The following is a 20708-nucleotide window of genomic DNA, read 5'->3' on the forward strand; positions in this document are numbered from 1 at the left end:
TGTTGAGACTCTAAAAGTAGCAAGGATCTTTAAACAGTCCTAACTGTAAAATAACTATTGTAGACTTGATAAAAAGTAGTTTTTGGTATATGAAGGAGTGATGTGCACTTGAATTACTGTACTACTGATTGTTATTGCTGCCCATCATAGTGCCTATTAATAATTACCAACCTGTCAGATTTTGGCAAACTGGAGCTATGAATGTCCCAGTATTCGAGTGTTCCTATCACTATTGCTATGACTATATACTCTCTCTTAACACCTTCCCTCCTAAAATATTTATATCCATTAAGTCTAAATGATTTCTTTTTTGGTTTTTAGTCTGATAAGATTTGAGTGTTTATGTGTATGTATATATTTACATACATGAGTGTATATATACATACACATAAAACTATGTCAGACTTAAATATCTTTAATTCATTGTATATAAATATTAATTTTGCATTAATTATTTAAGTAAAGAATTAGTTAAATAGCCAAATCTTCAACATTGTATGTATACTTCACAGCTATTACCATCTCAAAGCTATAGATTGGTAGATGCGTATATACCGGCAACTGGATATACTTTAGAATCACTAAGCCTTCTGCCAGTCCTTTTGTTTCATTTTTTTTTATCTGTATTCATTGAAAAATGAAGTGATGTTATGATTTTCTGATACTTAAAATTCCCAATTATCCATTAGCCATAATCCAATAAGATCCAGTCAAAACTCTGGTATTAGGACATGTATTGCCATGTATCTTATAAAATAAGCTACTATTTTTATCTGTGCAATATACATTTTATTTATTGTCATTTGTAACATAAATGAAGCTGCAAGTGTACATGGTATTCTTCAAAATAATAGAATCCCTGCCTTGGAGACATTAAACTCTTAAGGCAACTGGATGTTAGAAGTCAAAAAATGAGCATTCAAGGTAGTAACCAAAATTACTATTTCACTGTATAATTCTAAAACACTGATGATGTTTGCACATAATAACCCAAGTATAATGTGGTATAGACTCAAAACTGTAATAATATAAGCTAATAGTATGAAATTTGGAAACGGGTTCCTCATAATAGTTGGCAGTGTGCTACTAGCAATTGAAAGCAGCACTAATCTGTTGCTTATATGCAAAAGATGCAATGTATTATAAAAGTATTAAAAATTCTGCCACATTTTATAATTTTCCTTGTTAAAGCCCCAAACTGCCATGTCCCTTAAACTTGAGTCAAACACAAGCTTATTTGCACTAAAGAGCATGGCCAAAAAATAAACGACAGGGTGGAAAAGCTAGTTGGAACCTCTTGAAATAATTGGTTCTAATGGAAGAATTTCACATTTGTCTATTTGAAAGCTATATGGTCCAGGCAGACAATCTGTCAGTTCACTAATTTAATAATGCACTTTACCTTTTGTATATAGAAGATGTACATTTATGCCACTTGACAGGTGGGATGTGTTTCAATCTATGTAGTTAGAATATGTAGGGTGATCTCTTGCATGCAGATGTTTGTGTTGGAACTGCTATAATAACAAGTTTCCATTAAATCAGTGTACTGGAGGAGGGTAGAAGATGCTTTTGAAACAAATCCCAATACATTTACAAACACTTTTAAAGTAGAGTTCATATCTGTATTCTTAAGAACTAAAATCAATAAAAAACTATGTCTAGCCCAGATTAGTATTACAGTTGAGACTATATCTAGTTGAAACTCCCCATAATACCCATAATACCCTGAAAGTTAATTTTGAGAATCTGTGCAGACAAAAAAATTTTTAGTAATTCTGTTTCATTGTTGATGTGTGTTACAATGACTAATGAAAAGACAGTACATAATACTGTGTTAGCATTAAAAATATGGTTGGCTGATACGGTGTCATTAAGAAAACACCCAGACTAAAGAAATAAAGTTTCAAATTAAGAAATCCAAAGAGCCTAAGAACCATTGCTAAAATAAACAGTACTATTTCAAAAATTGCAGAACTAAAGTTCACCAACCAAAAAGGGTATTGGGAGATTTAGTGTATCCTTTCATCCTAAAAAATTCCTGAGATGTACATTTGAAAACTAGATAATTGTTGCTTAATAATAGGTTGTATGTACTTTACTAAGAAACACTGTGTACTAACAATTCATTGAGAATATGCTATATTTACTGCATTCATTTTATATATATGGATAAGAATACATTATATATAATCATTCTATCTTAATATATTCATGTATTTATATTGTAATTTTGCAAATATTTTCAGTAAAATAAACATTTATCTGAGCTGCACAATTTGAAGAGGATGAAATTGGAATACACCCTCAGACACTCATTTTTATTAAGCAGCTACCATTGAAAGTTGATGTATGTACTATCACTCCTTTAGATTTTGTTTTATGGTTTTTTAATATTTAAGTGATTAGGACTTAATTTGAACTTTTAAGTGGTGTTCTGATAATAATTTTTATAAGTGTGAGATTTTTTTTTCCCTGCTTATTTCAAAATGTCTTTCATTGGAACTATTTATAAAATCCTATTCCAAGCTTTATGTAAGGGCTTGGCTTAGTCACCACATAGTCTGTCTATACCAAAAAACCAAACATCTTTGGCAGGATAAAATCTAAAGTAAACCACAAAGAGAAGTTAAATTTGGTTCTATGCCAACAGAATAATACAGGTTTAATATTTATCACTGCCAAATAAGATTCTGTAAGTCCTGAAGTTTCCTTAAAGATTTCTTGAATTTCATAGTAAAATGGTGGCTGATGGCTAACTACTCAGAGGAAGCAAATAAGGATGTTAGCATACTGTTGAGACAATCCATAGTCCACAGTACTGTAGCAACGAGGTACAGGGAAAAATATGTTTTTCCCAAGTTAAGTTTGTGCAAAATTTGAGTTTTTAGTTCACAGTTATGGTCAGAAAAAGTAAACATACCAAAATTTATGTAGGTGGATCTTGGAAAAACAATTTATGCATTAGGCTGCTGTTATCTTGTATAATGTAAAAAAAAAAAAAAATAGTCTTTTTTTCTTAATTTGACATGATTGTTAAAATTATTTATTTTAGTAGTGGGTTTTTAGTCAATATTTTTGAATAGGGAAAACATATATGGTACAAAATTTAAATGCTACAGTTAAGGAAAAGTAATAACATGTGTTACCCATTTCTTGTGTATCCTTCTAGAGTTACTCTGAATATTCAAGCATATGTGTATAAACATACATTCTTTTTAAACATACAAGTGAAAATATATACACTGTCCTGTACCTAGTAGTATCAATTTTAGATGTCATTTTAAGTGAATTTTTTCCCTTTAACTCAGATACCATACTTGATCTAGTTAACATAGCACTTAATTTGAACTATATTATTACACCAAGGGAACCTCAAGGAAATTTTGAATGAATCCCACTTATATTTACTTAAAATGCAAATCTATGTATATATTAATTTTAAAATGTATAAATATTTAATTTCCCTTCCCTATCCTTAACCACCTTGCCTTTCCTGTCTTCCCATCTTCCTTCCCCCAAAGAGTATTGATCTTTTTCCTGAAGTAATATGGTTCAGGACTGGCAGGATATTAAGCTATTTTACCAAGTGTTATTTTAGGTTAACTATGTTCTCCAGTGAAAAACACGTGTATTCAAAAGCTTTAACAAATTATCACTTTCAGTCAAGTTTTACTAATTCTGCTAATATTACCTTATTTTTATCCAAAGACCTTGCCATTATGAGAGCAAATGAGTGCTAGACTATAGTGAAAAGTTATGCTACGACTGTTGAAATCTCTTGATTTGTTAACATGAGCTTTTATCTTAATGATGATAAGGTTATGAATAAATAATTCATTTAGCAAGGTAGTCAAATCCAAACTACACAAAGGGGTAACACTAGTCCTGATTGTTTAAAGCATGGATTCCCCACTGAAGGACTCAGAGTCATCCAATGTCCTTGGGACCAGAAGGGGTACTAAAGTGGTTTGGAGAGAGAGTAAAAACTTTGGGACTATGAGGTTACAAATAAACTAAACTATATCCTTTCTCTGCTACAAAAGTATAAAACACAAATTGATTTTTTTAAATGACATTAACATAATGCTTTAATAGTTTTTCAAATGCTCCCCACCCCCAAAAAAATCATTATTCTCTTTTCATTCATATCAAGCATGGATTTTAAAGTCACTTTTCTAATAGCCACCAAGAAAAAAATATCTGACAAATTGAAAGTCCCATACTAGAACCTTGAAGGATACTATCTAGTTTTAAACCAAATCAACCAGAGTAAAAGATCCAGTGCTATTAGAAATACCTTAAAATAGGGATCCCTGGGTGGCGCAGCAGTTTAGCGCCTGCCTTTGGCCCAGGGTGCAATCCTGGAGACCCGGGATCGAATCCCACGTCAGGCTCCCGGTGCATGGAGCCTGCTTCTCCCTCTGCCTATGTCTCTGCCTCTCTCTCTCTCTCTCTCTCTCTCTCTCTCTGTGTGACTATCATAAATAAATAAAAATTAAAAAATAAAAAAAACCTGTTTTTTAAAAAAAAAAGAAATACCTTAAAATATATGAGGATTGAGGAGGAATCTTTTTAATAGATTTGTATCTAAGTTTTATGAAAATGTTAAAAGGTCTAAAAAAACTCAAACATTGGTTTAAACTTTAGAATAATATCTCCATAATTGGTGGCATGATTTTGTTTATAAAATGAGAGGTGGTTAGAAGACAGAATCCTCTTAAACATATATTTTTAAAGCATAAATGATGAATAACTCCTCATCCTTGGCAGAAACTGTAACATTGGTAAAAATTTCCATTTTTTACTTGTTCAAGCTTAAAATGGTTTATGTGTTTGGCTTCTTTTTGAAAGAAGGGGGTCAAAAGGAAGGCAAATTGTCCTGCAGAAATGAGTTTGGTTAAATTTAGGCAAAAGAATTAGGAATTTCCCATCCTTAATCAAGGAGTTTCCCATGTTAGTACTTTCTGGTAAATTATGTTTTTCCAAACTTCATCTTCTTTCGAACATCCTTTGTGAGAAATTGCTTATTCTTATTGAGGCCAATGACATCTACCAGCGAATAAAAACTTACTTATAATGAAATTATTGCTGCTACAGTGAAGTAGGTTTGCGGTGTGAATATAAAGAAAATACTCATTTAAATGGAATATACAGTTTCTTCTTTTCTGTTGTTGACTTATTTCTAAGACTGAATAGGAATAGCCTGTCTTCTAGTTTTTCCCCCTATATAGTTTCTATGTTACTCTTTTCAAAGTTTTCATTGTTCCCAGGAAATAATAGGGGGTAAAGAAAAGGGAAAGTAATCCCTAAGAAAAATGCTCATAGTAGTTAAAAGTTAGAGTTGCTCAAAGTGAAGATTGGGGAAAAAATACTTTTGCAGGGTTTGTCTTTATCAAAATGATGGTATAAACCTGTTTGTTTTATTTGACTAATTAAAGACAATTTTTTTGAGATTCCTATATTCAGTAATATTTAGTATTTTATATTTCTTTGAGAAAAATGGTTCTGTAGTATAATACATACTCTTCAGAATTTTATTTATTATTTGTTGTGGATTTGATGAGGTTGTTGCCTATAGGTAGCAAATATACAAGTAAGAGAAGAGAAAAGTAGTGGCTTATTTTGTTTGCCTATAACAAATGAAATCAACAAACAAAATGAGAGAAATAAGACATTCTCAAAACTAAATCCCTACTTATTTAACCTTTAAAAGATCATTTAAAAAAAATAATAAGACCTAATTCTGCCAGTGGATGGCCTCTCAGCAAACCATTGAACTTCAGTAGGATGGCTTCCTTTTATGAAAAATGAGCAAGGGGCTCCTGGGTTACTCAAACCATAATCTGTTAAGCATCCAACTCTTGATTTGGGCTTATATCATGATCTCGGGGTCATGAGATCAAGCCCTGTGTAGGGTTCTGCACTCATCTCTGCTTAAGATTCTCTCCCTTTCTCTCTCCCCACTCCTGCTCACTTACTCTAAAAGTAAAATAATTTTTAAAAAAATGAACAAGATCATGCTAGAAGCTAAGGTTCCCTCCTACTCTAAACTTCCAAAATTCTGTATCAATGGAGTACAAAAGAAAAAATAGAGAATTGGAAAGTGTAAGACAGTCTCTCTATATTAATAACAATGGTAAAAAAAAAAAAATAACAATGGTAATGCAGCAACCTGTGATGATACCCAAAGAACATGCAGAAGTGGCAGTTTTTAATCATATGTATATATCTTTTTAGCCACACAAAATGAAATTTTGTTCCTAGTCCTTTTTAAGATCAAACTGTTATACACTAACTACACAACTATCCTATGCTTTAATTTCTTACAGAAATATTTTTTATCTATATGAGGTCTTATTCTTTGGAAGCATCACTTGTTTCTACACATCCTGTGATCATTTCTTATATTCTGCATGGCAAAAGAATTTTAAAAATTAACATCATTTCCTGAAATGTCACTGTACCTGAAATAACTTTAAAATTACATTGCTAAATAATACACTGCTACTATCAGTGCAGGGTCCCCCTGAGAATAAAGTACTACCCTTGACCCCTATTTCCTTGGTCTGTTGAGCATAGTAAGTTACAAGTAATGACGTTTAACAAAGGAAATCAGGAGGGTTACTGAACTGTGAACAGTATGGTTCTACTTTAGAGGACTTGTTAAATACTAGGGTATGCAAAGATAAGACATAATAATGAGCTCGTTTTGTTTTTAGCCTTGAGAAACTACCAAGGTTGATGATTGAAGGGGAAGAGAAGAGCACACAGATTTTTTGTCCCAAATGCATTTACGTAGGTGCCCCAATTCTCCAGTGGACAATGTGCCACCACCACTCTCAATAGAAAAAATGGAGAAGAGAGACATCTTTCCCCCTAGACCGCTGTTGTTGGTGCCCATTTGTTTATCAAAGACTGTGCTTAAGAGTAACCAAAGTATTTTGAAATGTGTATACACATGTGTATTTTATTAATTTCAAAAATATCTGTGCACAAAAAATTCCATTTCAGACATATTCCATATACTGAAACAGCCTTTAACCTGGTGGTGGTTCACAACAGCAAATAGTTGATCAGTTCTCAACAAATTATATAGAGTGAATTGGCTAATGTATACATTTTTATCTCCTCTATTTTCTCAAAATAACATACAGCTTAGGTTCTTGATGGTTTCTTCTTCAATGCTGTTTGAAATCTAAGTGGGATATGAGAGAACAGTTTAGTTTGGCAGTTATTTGCCCTTGCCATTTTGTAGAAATTGTCCTTAGCTTCCCATTTCAAACATTCAGAGCAACTTTACCAAAACACATGTAAGTGCCAAAACTACCCAGCAAATAAAACAACAGAACCATAAGATAATAATTTAGGAATAAAGATAAGGGTATGTACAAGACACCTAGACAAAAAAAAAATTCCTTATCATTTGCTAATTTGCTTCAGAAGCTGCTGTATTTTATTTCTAGGTTTTTCGGACTAGCAATGTGATTTATACCAATGATTGGCCGTCTAGAATTTCGGGACAAAATAGTTTGAAATTTATTATGGAATTTTATCTATTGCTGTTCTCCAGAAAGGATAAATCATGTTATAATCATCTATAAACATAGAATTCTAAAACTCCATCACTCATAATCTTCCTCCCTTCTTTTTCCCCCTCTCATACACTGTACCCTATTGAAAGTGGGTAGGAGCACTAATTTCTTCCACTACCACTATGGCCCCACTCCATCCTATTTATTTGTTTGGGTGACAATTGAAACACATTAAAGAAAGGCTAAAGAAATCACTGTATGAACTAGATCTATCGAGTAAGAGGGGGTACTACTTCACTCAACTAATCTCAAACTCTTAACCATATTTCTATACAGCAATTTAGGATTAATAGAAACATTTCACTTGGGAAGATAGGAGCTGAAAGGTCAATTAATCCAACTTTTGAGTACACACAATGGATCTTCAGGAAATAATTTGGCATGATTGATAAGTAATTTCGAAAATTAATTTAGCTTCTAGAAGAATTGCACCATGACCATTTTTAGAGAAGGTGGTAACAAAAGGAAGGGCTGATCAAAATGTATTAGTACTAACAACTATTATTTATTGAATACCTATCATATGTTAGGCATTGCGGAACCCCTTGTAACTGTTCTAATCCTTATAGCAACCCTATTACCATCCCCATTTTAATATGATTTTCCAGAGATTTTCAAAAGTGATTCAGTATTTCAGAACTAATATACTTGAACACAAATTGACACCAAGCTAAAGATTGTGCTTATTTCAGTTAGGCCAAACTATCTTTAAGAGTTACTCTAAAATTTAACCCCTTGTGCTAATAAAGCACAATCTACCCTTGAACACCCCCAGTAAATCTGCCTCAGATTACTAGGAATTACTTTATCCAAAACTAATCCCTTTACCACCAGGACACACTCCTTATGTAAGTGTTCATATAGTTAATTGAAGTTCAGTACTAATAAATACAATTTATTTGATCTTTAGTTTACAGATTGACCAATCTCAACCAAATATTTTAGATAAATGTCAATAATTTTGAAAAGAGATCAGATGATGAGAACATAGATGGATCACCCCAATATAACCCTTAAAGGCAAAGGAGACATACTACTATTTACTATGGATCTACAATTTTATTTTCACGAACCAAAATCAACTGATCATGTTGAATTGATTTGGCAGTAAGTCTTGTCATTATTAGTGAAAACTTTGTTGTTTCTTACAATTCTTTTTACCATCTTACTCTTCCCACTCCACTTATTTCGATATTTCATTGCCACATTTTTCCTGATCCCCAGCAGCATTAATTGAGATGACTACCTTATTTACCAATACACATTTTTCTCCATTGCTCCAGGCCAGTGGTTTTCAATTATTGGTGTAATTAAGGGTCACCCAGAGGATTTGTTAGCACACCGATGGCTGGCCCCCACTTCCTACGTTTATGGTCTGTAGGTCTGGGGTGGTGAGGAGATGACAAAAAATTTGCATTTCTGACACATTCCTAGGTTAGCTGATGCTGCTAAAATGGAGAACACACTTCAAGAAACACTGTAGGTCGCTGTGATTTTACCTTAGCTACAAAAGACAGTGAAGGAGAAATGTGGTCAAACAACTATAGCACCTTGGTAGAAAGAAGAATCAGAGCTATATCATTCTGCCTTGAGAAGTTGACAAACCTAAAACAATATTTTTTATAAATTGACTAGACTTTGGATAAAAATCATTTTCTTTTTATCCTTTTGTTACATTTAATAACTTTCCTTCTCTCTGATTTTTTGACAGCACTCGAGATAATTCTTATATGGATTAATAATTATGAATTCTCATATGAAAAGTTTAACATTCAAATTTATGGAGACTGAAACGTATTTTTAATGTACTAAATAACTGGTACATAAATCTTAGTAAAGGAAAGTAAATAATTTCTTTACTCAACAGTTGTTAAGAAGTGTTAGTGAATATTAAATATTACGACTTGAAGGGGCCTTAGGATTAGTTTAGTTCCTCAATTTTACATTTTGTGACATATGTCATGTAGCTCAAATGGTTCATAATAACTAATGTAGCCAAGTAAAAAGAAAATAAAGGCAAAAGCTTAAAATGCTGTTTGTCTCTTAAGATATATAAATGATAAGAAATATACTAATTTCTTTTAAAAGCATATATTTTCACCATCTTCTTGTGTCTTATCTATATGTGTAGGATAGAGGAACCATAGATATACTGTAATATATTTATGGTACTTTTTTCAAATTAACAGTGGAACCACTGATTTTAATTTGAAGATACTTCCCCTGGATGCTCATTGAGCATATTTGAAAATGTAACTAACTTAAAAATAATTTATATTATATTTACTAACCTGTGGACATTCTATGATTAATGTGTTGATCAAAATTAATAGGACAATATTTTGTATATAAATCTATAGAATTAATATATATGACATAACCTTATAGCTGTCATTCTAGTGGATCACATTTTATCAGAAATACTAGGTCATTCATATATACATATTTGGCAGTTATGCAAGTTCATTAACTTCTCTTTCCAACTACTACTACTTTGATGATTAGTGCTCCAAAACAATGAATGGATTCCTAATTGTGAAAAAGATGAACATAACAGAGATAGTCGCCAAGTCAAAAAGGTCACAGGCAGTATAACTTTTTTAAAAATTCTCTGTCCTCTTTATAAGTACAACTTAAATTTTAGATTTAAAAAGTTTAAGGCTTAGAATCACAATCTGAGGAAGCTTCAGGCAGAAGAGAGATTTATAGGAAATTTCAGCTCAACATGAGAGCAAACTTCAAGAAGTAGTGTTGCTTACATGAAGCTGAAATTATTTAAGGCAGAGAATAGACATGCACTTAATTTAGAATGCATAAAGGGAATTAATAAATCAGGAAAAAATGGATTGTTATTACCTTGAAGATTCTTTTCAGTTCTGAGAGACAGGATTTCTTGGGAATACTTGGAACTTTTATATTCAGGTCTTCTGTTAATGTATCAAGTTGGATAAAGAAGTATGATTTCAGTTTTTCTAGTATTATTCTGAAAACATGTTAAAATCATTTCCTCCCGCCCCTTGTTATTACAACACAACATAAGAGACATTTTCAAGTATTTATGACCTATACTAAATAAGTGCATTAGTTAAGACAGGTTTCATGAGATTTGCTTGCAAAACCAAGTCTATCTTTTTTAATTTTCATAAGAAATTTTTCACTTTTGATCATCTTTTTCAGAAACAACCATATGAAGGAATGATCATAGTACTTATGTCGCTCTTTCAAAATTACCTGCTACAGGTTTATTTGGAAAGACACAAGTGATAGTACAGTAAATTACAAAACCAAATTATTGAATATTATCAAAGTTTTTCTTTGTAAAAATCTAGATTTGATTTGTTTAAGGATTGAAGCAATAAAATATTTTCCTGCTCTATTTTTTCTTGCACTACTAATTTCAGATGGAAAGAACACAGTTCACTATTTCATCTTAAGCTTTCTGTATTAGAGAATAAGATTCCACGTAGGTTAATTATTGCTGCAAATAATACATGTTATTCTCTCCTGGAGAGTTTCAAGGCTTTGTATAGGGCAAAAGGTAGCTATGGCAATAATATCTAAATTCAGGGATCTAGTATGAACCAATATAAAACTCAATTCTCACTTGCAGGGTCCACTTTTTCTTTTCACTTATTCCAGGCATCTAGTGCTTTCTCATGATACTGTAACATTTCCAAATTTCGGTGGACAAATAATACATTTTAGAGAGAGATCTGAGTAAGCCAAAATGTATTACACCAAAGTCTATAAATTATATCAGCATTACACATTTCTAAATATTTAGCTAAGTGAATTTTATTCTGCACAAATATTACACGTGTGTGTGTGTGTGTGTGTGTAAAATTTAAAGAAAGCCCAATCTTCCCCCCCACACACACACCCCGTGCCCCTAGAGAAATACTGACAAATTGGTTGCATCTTGTTTGTTACTACAATTGATTGGCTGCCTTAAAGTACTATGTTAAGAATTTGAAATCTGCATCTATAGGGAAAGAGAGAAGCACAACATTCATGCCAAATATTTGCTATTTGTCATCTCTGCTTTAGAGCTATAAAAGTTCTCATTATAGCTCTAAAAATTTCAAGCTTAACCAGACAGCTGGTTCTTGCAACACAGACTACCATTTGACTCACTTAAGAATATCTTTTCTAATATTTCAAAGAGATTGTTTTAATCCAATAATCCCCCCTTTAAAACAGTAGAGACCCTCCAGTATGCCTCTAAGGAATTCAGAGTCATGGCTGTGATGGTGTCATCAAGAATTTCCTTAAACATTAAACTTTGTCTCTAATGAGTTCTAACCTCCATTAAAATGATAGAGGTTTCTCCCTTTAAAATTTAGTTCAGTCATTCTCAACATTCCCGTATATAACATATTAAAAATATGGGTTCTAGTCCCCTCCCCCAGAGATTCTGATTTGGTTGGTCCAGAGTGGGGTTCAGAAATTGGCATTTTTGTCTTGCTCTTTCTGAATGGTATGGAGGCCATTCTTTGTCATGGCCTTAGACTTGCATTCTTTCTTCCATATCATCTTTCCATCTGGAATTGTTTAGATTTTAATACTGTCAGCCAAAGAGGTTTATTTTTTATTTTTTTTTTTTGTTATCCTATGAACAAGTAATAGCTAGGTAGGGCTCACTTTAAACATAGGCTAAATACATAAACCCGAGTATGTATGTATATATGTATGTATGTATGTATGTATGTATTTATTTATTTATTTATTTATTTATTTAAGATTTTATTTATTCATGAAAGACACAGAGAGAGAAAGGCAGAGACATAGGCAGAGGGAGAAGCAGGCTCCAGGCAGGGAGCTTGATGTGGGTCTTGATCCGAGACAACCCAAGTATTTAATCTAGGATTTTGTACTACCATATTGTCTAGCTTTCTGGGCAATGATCACTAAGAATGCTAATTTCTCCCCCACCTCCTGTGCTCAAATTCAGACTACTTAACATGTAACCATTGGTTACGTCCTCCCCAAATTTCAAAACCAAAATATTCTGTCCTTCCAGCCTGAGTCAAGTCCATAGGTGATAGTCTTCACTCTCTCACAAGTTGACCCTCTAAGTCTCAAATGACTTTTCTCAATTTTGGGGGTTTTTTAGATATAAACTCACAATTTATCAGGGGTACAAAAAATATCCTTAGTCAATCTGAATACCTTACTCTTCTGGTCTAGTTCATTTTTTTTATTGTGGTTAAAAAAAAAGCAAATAACATAAAATTTACCATCTTAACCATTTCTAAATATGTATTTCATTAGTGTTAAGTGTATTCACCTTGTTGTACAAAGTCCAGAACTTTTTCATCTTTCAAAATGGAAAGTCTAAGCCCATTGAACAACCATCTGTCCCTTTGCCCCATCCCCTAAAAACCACCAATCTACTTTCTTCTCAACCTTTTTTTTAAATAAGCCAGATACTTGCTTTCTCCTATCAATAACAAGTTTATTGTTACTTAGCTCTCCACAAATAATCCTTATATCTTGTGTTGTTAATAATTTTCACATGTAAAAGGATTTACATAACCAGGGCACCTGGGTGGCTCAGTCAGTTAAGCTTCCAACTCTTGATCTCAGCTCAGGCCTTGATCTGAGAGTTGTGACTTCAAGCCCCATGTTGGGCTCCATGCTGGGTGTGGTACCTACTCAAAGAAAAAAAAAAGATTGAAAATTGCTTTGCTTATATTAATGATCCCTATAATCTCAGGGTGGGGGGCTGCAAATGAAATATATATGGTCCTACAAGCTCCTCTGAGTTACAAGGAAAGGTAACCTTTATTCCTCATGAGACCTAGGGGTTTCCAGAAGGATACTTTTTGTATGTTTTTTGTTTGTTTAAGGTTTGAGGTTAGAATTACCAGAGCAGTTAAATTTAAATCATGGCATTTCTGTAGATTTTTTCTATGTACATTTTAGAATCATTTTCTTATTACTTATGTAGTAGATTGGAAACTCGTCTGGAATTTGGCAGAGTTAATATTCAATAAATGCTTTCAAAATCTTTTCTGTATACAATATGAAACTTTACCTTTATGCAATTTTATTAGAAATATTAATTTGGGGTGGCTAGGTGGCTCAGTTAGTTAAGTGTCCAACTCTTGATTTTGGCTAAGGTCGTGAGATGGATCCTCACCTCAGGCTCTGCACTGGCAATGAACTTGCTTAAGATGCTCCCTCTCTCTCTCTCTTCCTCTACCCCTCCAACACTTAAAGAAAGAAAGAAAGAAAGAAAGAAAGAAAGAAAGAAAGAAAGAAAGAAAGAAAGAAGAGGAGAGGAGAGGAGAGGAGAGGAGAGGAGAGGAAAGGAAAAGGAAATTGGAGAGGAAATAGGCATAAATAAAAATGTATTTTCTGCAAATGGAGTGTTTTAAATCCTCTTTTCTTTTTTTTTTTTTTTTTTTTTTAAATCCTCTTTTCAAAATCTTTGGCAGTCAGAAAACCCAAACTCAAGAAACATTCTTGAAACTCTTATTTTTCAAACTCTTTTATTTTTTTAGTTTCTCTGCCTCTGTTTTAAATTTTTTTCAAGAAGTTAATAAAGCTTTTAAGAAGTTAAGAAAGCTCTAAATCCTACAAGCAATACCCATCTAAATAAACAGAAATGCTATAGTTATGGATATTATTGTGACTTTGACATAGAAAAAAATGTACCTTTTCTTGGCCTAAATTATCTTGGAACTAAGACAAAAACTAGTTGCTACTGATTCTTGGATAATGGTAACTGAATCTTTCTTCATCTTGTGAATTTGCTGACTCATAATATGAATGTATATGACTTTTTCAGACAAATGCTATTTAGAACAATTATAAATAATTTCATAATTTTTGTAGCAGCCAGCTATTTCTTTAATGATCTGCTACAACATACTGATAATATTTACTTCAAAGAAAATTCTTTAAAATTGAATCTCATTATCCCTTTGATCTCCATTATAAAATTAGAAATGTTTTCTCTTATTAAGAAACAATTTTTGAGTTGAAAATATTTAGTGAAAGAGTTAGTGCATCTGATTCATTAACATACTAAATAATTACTCTTTCCTTTCCAGTGCCCCATCACCATTTAAGATCCTTCTTCATTGCTCACCATTATCTCCCTAGTCACAGAAATTCATTGAATGCCATGCAATCCTCAGAGGACACACTGCCAGCCGTCTAGCACTTAACCTCTCCTCTATAGTCTCTAACATAAGCTCGACACTAGTATTTTGCCAGTAAGACTCTACCTTATATAGTAAAATCTTCAGCCTGAAAATTCCCCAAGTTCTGAGCCTTTTTTGACAATTATTTACATACTTGATCAATTATAATATTAAATTTACTTGGAATAAAGAATGCCCTTTTGACTTATAATAACTAAAGCGAATTTGCATTATTGTTCTTCCTGTATTATTAGACTGTACTCCTATTTAAGGAATCCTTTGGGTCATGAGGTTACTCTGTGCAATTTGGTTTGTTAACCACCGTTCACTCTTTGACTTTTTTTTAAAGACCCAAATATTAACACCTAATGACATACCAGGCTTCAATTCACGCAGTGTATTCCATTGAAGTGATTTCCTTCTACCTTCAGAAACATTACATAAGATCTACATTTTATTTGATGGAAATTTTTTTACAGTTTATGTGGAAAAAAATCAATCTTAGGTAAACACAGTTTGATTCTTACATTAGGTTTTCAATGATTTAATTCTAAATAATTAGTTTTAATAATTTTGTTACAAAATAAATGTGCTATAATTAATAAAGCCCCCCAAATTTTTTGTGTTTATTCAGACTATTTTTTTCAAGCATTCTTGGAATGTTAAGAATTCGAAGGTCTCGCTTTTTCCCGCCTGGTGTGTAGCAGTGTGGCATGGAGAGAATGGCACTGTATTAGAAGCCTCCACAGTGTGCTTTGTAGCTGGCCATGCGGCATGTCATTTAACCTCTTGCTAATTCATCGGTTGTGAAGATTGGATCGCAGTAGATGATCCCTAGGAACCTTTCAATATCTATATCCCTAGAGTCAGAGAAACTTCTAGTTACTTTCGACTTCCTTTTATGGCCTTTCCACATTCTTCTCCAGAAGCTCTTTGTTTCGTTTGACATTTATTGACCATCCTATCCTCCTTGGCATCCTTCATACTTAGTTACGGTTGCTTTAGAAAAGTGTTTCAGTGTACTGTTTCTCTCCCTAATTTGCTCAGCCCCACTTTTTTTTATTAAGTTTAAAACCGGAGACAGTTTTTTCCTCTTTTCTGTTCCCCTCCACACCTAGCACTGCTGATTGAATCATCTCTCTTCACTCAATCACCACTGTTCCCACTCCTGTTTTGCCTTTGAAATCTCGTTGCTTCAGGATGACAGTACTTCACAGACAAATCAAAATGAAGACAAGTGGGAATGGAAAGTGATAATTGTAAAACCTGGTAAGAAATACTATGTCATTTTGTTTCAAGGATTGACTCACAAATTAAGATGGAGTAGAAAACGGGATCTTTTGTGTCCTGCACGTCCTAAATTTTATTTCAGAAATATTCTTTCTCCCCCACCCCCGCAAAAAAAAATAAGAAAGAAATATTCTTTCCCTTGCTTAATAGGTCAGTCATCCAGTTCTTTCACTCCGTGGATGCTGAGTGGCTACTCTGTGCCAGACCTTATTGCCAGGGACTAGAGATAAAATAATTTACAAAAGAAAAATATTCCACTGCCACACTGCCATTAGCCTTAAGTATGCCACATCCGACGTTATTTGATTCAAAGCAGCTTTTGGAACCTAATTAAACTGTCATTTTTTCATTCAACACATATTCATCTGATTATCTGCCATATACCAGGCAGTGATTTGGTATATATGAGAAGTGTGTTTGAAGCTATCGATTATAAAATGCCAAATGTTATTTTCCCTTTAACAATTTTTCCTTTAAATATTTAATTATCTACAGTATTTAATTTAAATATGATATAATTATCTACACATGTTATAAAGCTCAAAATATATTTCACTGATGCAAATTTAGAGAACTACAACAATACTATTTTGAATAATAATTCTGTCTTCTCCATTCCAAATCTCTGTTGATGTCCTAGGATGAAAATAATGGTTCTGTTTTATCTCATGTGACTACTGTATTCAAGTGTTAATGATTTCCTAAACTCTCAGTTGGAGATGATTGGGAAGCCCCATGCAGGTTCACCATAAAAGAATGCTGTGGTTTCTGTGTGTGCATGAGGGATTGAGTTGCGGAGAGGTTGGAAGGGAAGGAGTGGAGACTTCGTATCATATATTTGTCCTCCCTGCTCTAGGTTTTTGTATTCATCCTCACTTTAATTTTATTTCACTCTATTCACACATAACTATCTTCACAAACTTTTTTTCTCCATATGTCTGGATTTAGAAAAGTCCATCAGTGTTCTCAACTATGAATCTCACTGACATCTTAGCCAAATGAAATGAGCCTGATTCTGTTACTGTGTTAGTAAATCAGACACTGTAATAATTTTCCATAGATCCATTGCAAAGAAGATCCATTAATTGATAAATTCAGTTAGTTACTGATGCAAAAGATTCATTTGTCTTTTTTTTTTAACTTTTTTTTTAATTCTTTTTTTTAAATTTTTATTTATTTAAATTTTATTTATTTATGACATTGTATGTCTTGTTTGGAAAAGTATTTATCAAAGAGAGAGAGAGGCAGAGACATAGGCAGAGGGAGAAGCAGGCTCCATGCACCGGGAGCCCGATGTGGGACTCGATCCCGGGTCTCCAGGATCGCGCCCTGAGCCAAAGGCAGGCGCCAAACCGCTGCGCCACCCAGGGATCCCGTGTCTTGAAAGTTTTTCCATAACTGGAATTTCTAAACAAGTGTAAAAAGAATATGGAATTTCAATTATAATAATTTACATATAATTTCAATACTTTTCAAAGTTCCTTCACATATTGTATCTCATTTCATTCTGATAAAAATACTGATTAAGATTAGTTTTGTTCATTATTGCTAACCTTACTAAACAGATGAAGAAACAGGCCCAGGCAGGTTAAGTGATTTTTCAGTAGATCACTTAGCAATCTAATAAAATACCAGGGTTTGTAAGAAACCCACTGCTCATTGCAGCCTTTATAATATGTTATAGAAATTTTAAATGGCAAACTTGAACTCAAAATTTGGTAAAATTAAGTATTAAGTTTTTATAGATAAAAAAATTTTTTAAAAATTATAATTGAGGGATCCCTGGGTGGCGCAGCGGTTTGGCGCCTGCCTTTGGCCCAGGGCGTGATCCTGGAGACCCGGGATCGAGTCCCACGTCGGGCTCCCTGCGCATGGAGCCTGCTTCTCCCTCTGCCTGTGTCTCTGCCTCTCTCTATCTCTCTGTGACTATCATAAATAAATAAAAAATTTAAAAAAAAATTGTAATGGACATAACAATATTATATTAATTTCAGGTGTACAAGAGAGTGATTCAGTATTTTTATACATACAAAATGATCACTACAATAGGTCTAGTTACCATCTGTCACTATACAAAGTTATTACAATACTATTGACCATATTCCCTATACTGTACATCATATCCCCATAATGTATTATTTTATAACTGTAAGTTTCTATTTCTTAATTCCTTTCACATTTTTCGCCCATCAGCCTGCCCTCCTTACCTCTGGCAACCCCAGTTTGTCTCTGTATCTATGAGTCTGTTTCTGTTTTGTTTTGTTTGTTCATTTGTTTTTTAGATTCCACATATAAATGAAATTGTATGGTATTTGTCTTTTAATGACTTACCTCCCTTACCATAGTAGCCCTCCAGATCCATCCATGTTGTCTCTGTCATTTGTATGTCTTGTTTGGAAAAGTGTTCAGGTTCTCTGCCTGTTTTTTAATCAGATCATTTCTTTTTGTTATTGTTATTATTGGGTTGTATGAGTTCTTTAAATATTCTGGATATCAACTCCTTAACAAACATATCATTTGCAAGTATGCATATCTTTTTATTTTGTTGGTGGTTTTCTTCACTGCAAAAGTTTTTTAGTTTGATGAGTTCAAAGTATTTATCTTTGCTTTTGTCGTCCTTGGCAAAAGAAGATGCATCGGGCAGCCCGGGTGGCTCAGCGGTTTAGCGCTGCCTTCAGCCCAGGGTGTGGTCCTGGAGACCCAGGATGGAGTCCCATGTCAGGCTCCCTGCATGGAGCCTGCATCTCCCTCAGCCTGTGTCTCTGCCTCTCTCTTTCTCTGTGTCTCTCATGAATAAATAGATAAAATTAAAAATAAAAAAGAAGAAGATGCATCTAAAAAATGTTGCTTAGGCTAAAGTCAAAGCAAGTTGCATGTGCTTTCTTCTAGTTTTTCATGATTTCAGGTCTTACAGGTAAGTCTGTAATCCATGTTGTAATCCATGTATTTTGTACATGGTGTAAGAAAGCTTAATTCTTTTGTGTGTATCTGTCCAGTTTTCCCAACACCATTTATTGAAGAGACTGTCTTTTCCTCATTGTATTTTCTTTCTCCTTTGTTGTAGGTTAATTGACCATAAAAGCATGGGTTTATTTCTGAGCTCTCTATTCTGTCCCATTGATCTGTGTCTCTGTGCTAGTGCCATACTGTTTTGATTACTGAAGCTTTGTAGTATATCTTGAAATCTGGGATTCTAATACCTCTAGCTTTGTTCTTCTTTCTCAAAATCACTTTGGCTATTCAGTCTTTTGTGGTTCCATATAAATTTCAGAATTACTTGTTATAGGTCTGTGAGTTAAACACATTTTTATAGCCAATTTAAATAATTTTTTAAAATGCATGCTAGGCATTTTCCTATTTTTATCACATCTTTGGGCTCAGTTCTGCACTCAGTCTACTGTGGGTTTTGGCCCTGGCAGAAGACATACCAAATCATTATTTTGGTAATCACTATACACAAACATTTGCCTAGATTCAGCCCTTTTTCCTCTAGTTATTGAGTCTTTGGCCATCTCTATTCTTTAGTCTATTTCCTGAGCTCCCACCTTAGTGAACCTACCAGAACTTAATCCTAATGACTAGGATACACACAACCCTTGCTGTCCTGTCCTCACAGGTCTTGTCATGGCATCTGCATTGCAGTATAGCCTTCAAAAAGTGTTATTTAGAGAATTTAAGAAATAAAAATACTTCATTTTCACAGCCAGTTTGGTTAATAATTAAAAAACAACTAGAGAGGTTTTTTTCCCAAACTCTTTATGAACGAGACATAAATGACCACATAATAAGTTGGAAGCGGATTTTTTCAAAACCAATTTGAAAGGAATGTTCTAAGTTCATATGAAATTAACTCAATAACCTATATATTCTTCGTTTACATCATTACATGGTGATTGTAGTTTTGTTTCGTTGTTGGTATTGTTTGGTGTCCCTGCACTGATTATAATTGTTAACAATGAAGATTCTAGAGCATTGGAAGTATTCTCATTCATACAATATTTAATTGTTCTTTCTAAAGCATGTTCATTCAATATTCAATAGCATTCAATTTCAGTAGGATTAAAAGTATTGTAGTTAGATCTGTTGACTAGAAATTCCATTAAATAAGTAACCTTACTCCTAGCATTCCCAGTTAACCATGGCTTTGCAGCATCACTGAGGAGTTAGCAAGCTGAGCTCTAAATTTTACGTGCAGATTGAATATTTCTGTTCCTATAGATCCATGGCCATAAAAGTTTCATACTGGCTCAGCCTGCACAAATTATCACATAGTTACAAATATAAAAAGATCAGTGTGGCTAAGATTATCAAGAGGGAGCTTAGAGACACCAGGGTGGCTCAGTCAGTTAAGCCTCTGACTCCTGATCTCAGCTCAGGTCTTGATCTCAGGGTTGTGAGTTCAAGCCCCACAATGGACTCCATGCTGGGTATGGAGCCTACTTTAAAAAAAAAAAAAAAGGAAGGGTATTTGGATGACTCAGTCAGTTGAGTGACCAACTGGCTCTTGGCTTTGACTTCAGTCATGATGTCCTGGGCTGTGGGATCGAGCTCCGTGTTGGGCTCTGAACTCAGCATGGGGCCTGCTTGAGATTCCTTCTACCCCTATCCCTACTTGTATGCTCTCAGTCTCTCTCTCTCTCTCTCTCTCTCTCTCATAAATAAATCTTTTTTT

The 20708-nt window shown here is 33.6% G+C and overlaps 1 protein-coding gene across 2 annotated transcripts in view; it reads left to right on the top strand.

Moving 5' to 3' along the window:
• PURG (purine rich element binding protein G) overlaps positions 1–20708 on the top strand; it is a 37754-nt gene that overhangs the window by 3649 nt on the left and 13397 nt on the right. The window lies entirely within an intron of this gene.

Source organism: Vulpes vulpes, chromosome 7 (assembly GCF_048418805.1).
Source record: "Vulpes vulpes isolate BD-2025 chromosome 7, VulVul3, whole genome shotgun sequence".
Taxonomy (NCBI): Eukaryota; Metazoa; Chordata; class Mammalia; order Carnivora; family Canidae; genus Vulpes; species Vulpes vulpes.